Source organism: Vigna radiata, unplaced genomic scaffold (genome assembly GCF_000741045.1).
Source record: "Vigna radiata var. radiata cultivar VC1973A unplaced genomic scaffold, Vradiata_ver6 scaffold_194, whole genome shotgun sequence".
Taxonomy (NCBI): Eukaryota; Viridiplantae; Streptophyta; class Magnoliopsida; order Fabales; family Fabaceae; genus Vigna; species Vigna radiata.
In genome coordinates, this window is record NW_014542196.1 from 742742 (window position 1) to 745528 (window position 2787).

Below are 2787 nucleotides of genomic sequence, written 5' to 3' on the forward strand. Positions count from 1 at the left end.
AACCTCAACGAGCTTTTCTTCATGTTGTTGGTCTTCGTCGCATAAATTTAGCTTTTGTTCAACCTAAATTTAATCTTTATTGTGTATTGGAGCTTGACATATAAGTGTTGTGATGATGTTTGTATGTTAGAACTTGACATATAAGAAAGATGAATTTTGTGGTGATTTCCAGATATTTTGGCGTGACTAGTTGTTTTCTTCTCTGATGGGACTATATCCCAACGATGAAAACTGTGTTTGGTTAATTTTTTAGAGAAGTATGAATGGAACATATAGTTAGATTTGTAATTTAAAAAAAAAAAAACTTGTTGTATGTATATTGTTTAATAATATATTTAAAATTTAAATAGGTAGAATTTAAGTCTATTTTTAAACAGACTTAGAAAACTCAAAATAATATATTTAAAAAATTTATTTTGTAAGAATTTATAAAAGCTAATTTCATTTTATATAAATCACACTAGTGCAAAAATGTTGTTTAACGTCGGTTAATTTGGGTTTTTAACGTCACTTTCACAACCGATGTCTATATGGGTGACGTCTATGAGACGTCGAAATTCGTCAAAACCGACGTCCATATAAACGTCAGTTAACGATATCCACCGACATCTATATAAACGTCTGTTTATACTCACACCGACGTCTAATTACTCTATATAGACGTCCACCTATGATTAAACCGACGTCAACATGAATATATAAAGAGGTTTAAAATGACACTAACCGACGTCTATGTTGTTATAGACGTCGGACATGGCTTTAACCGACGTCTAACAACGACTTTGTGTTTTAGTGCAGTTTTGATCCAAGCTTTCGGTAGCATTGTGTAACACTCTCCTCTTGCTAGTTTCCCTACAAAAAAAGCTTGCGTCTTTTGAATCTTCTAGTGCTTTCAACCCAAAATCGAACCTGGGTCCATGGCTACTTTCAATTATTCAACCGCAACAGAAAAAAATTACGGTGTCGAGAAGTAGACAAGGACCCAAGTTCCATTTTGGGTCGGAAGAACTAGAAAACTCAAAAGATCNNCACTCTTNTNGTNAGNNAACNANCAAAGGGAGAATGTTGCACTATGTTACCCAAAGAGTGGATCAAAATTGCACTAAAACACAACAAAAAAAAGGCCAATTTTAATCAGTTGAACGACAAGATAATCGATAAAAAAACTAAAGAAAGTTTAAACGGTAAGCATAAGAAAAACCACGCACCTTGGATGAAGAGAGAAAAAGGAGAGGACGAAGACAATGACGTTATGAGAAAATACAATGCAATGCCGGAAGAGATAAAAAGAAGAGGTGCGCAAGGGAGTAAAAGAAGAGGAGAAGCAGAGAAAAAGGAGAAGAGATGAAGACGCGATCAGAAACTGAGTGGTTAGAAGAGTCTGCGGTTTATTTAAAATGAAATTGGGCGTCGGTTGCGTCAAAAACCGACGTCTATAGACGTCAGTGTTTGATCGGGATCCGACGTTTATTCTTCTTAAAGAAGCTGAAAAGATTGACGCTTGATTTCCTGCCAGGGTAGTTCACGTTGGTGCCCCTCCTAGCCGACGTCTAAAACCCTCGAATTTGGTGAAAATAATCAATTACAGGAACGTAGACGTCGCTTACGTTCAAAAACGATGTCTAAATTGAAGGATTTTTGTCTTTCCGCCTTCCAGATAAGCCTTAGACGTCGTTGTTTGACTACGTGACGTCTAAGCGCTTGGGAATTTGGTGAACAACATTAATTATAGCTCAATCGACGTCGCTTGTTCAGGGGATCCGACGTCTATTCCACGTCTAGAGCTGAACCGTTTGACGTTTGATTTCCTGTCAGAGACTGGAACGTCGGTGCCATTTTCTAGACGACGTTGAATTATCTGTCTTATCACATACCTCAGGCAATTTGACGTCAGTTTGAGGCAGGTGCGACGTCTATGATGTCATAGACGTCGCCTAACATCAAAACTGACGTCTAGTTTACCAATATATTTACGATAATGCCACCGTGTAGACGTCGGTTTTTCATGAAATTGACATCTGATCGGTGACGTTAAACAACATTTTTGCACTAGTGTCACCAAAATTTAATTTTCTTCTTCGATTACATTATATATCTTATAAGTTTTTAAATTTTGTTTTTATTTTTTCTCTCTAAAAGGCATACGAGTTATTGATGAATATTTTTGGATATCGAAAACATATTTTCTTTCACATGTTTTTGTATAGTTCACTTACATTGTGATACTCTACACAAATGGATTAATGTTTATATCAAAAAAATTTCGTAAAGTTAAATAAAACATAAACTTAAAAAAATATTATTCAAAATAATTATATTTCGCATAAAATGTAAACCAAAAAACTGAAATGAAATAGTGGTTACAAGGGAGCAGGAATATACTTAAGGTAGAGTTTGAATATTTGAATTATTTTTGTTGTCTTTCTTCTATGTTTCAAAATATATTAAAAGACATAAATTTTTTATCTTTTTTAATATATCAACAACAATACATTTAAAAATTCAAGAAAAGAACAATAAAATAAAAAAGAAAAGCTTAGGTCCTTAGTTTGGGAGGTTTTGTTCAATATGGTCCTACCTTTTTTTTTCATAATAATTGATCTCCTTTTTTGAAAAAACTGTTAAAATAACATTTGGATAGGTGGATGCATGAAATAACTTATTGACGTCGTAACCAGCATTGTTAGAAAATTGACGTCGTAACCAAAAAAGACTCAATTGAACAGTTTTTTCAAAAGATGGAATCAATTGTTATGAAAAAAAAAGTAAGACCATATTGAATAAACC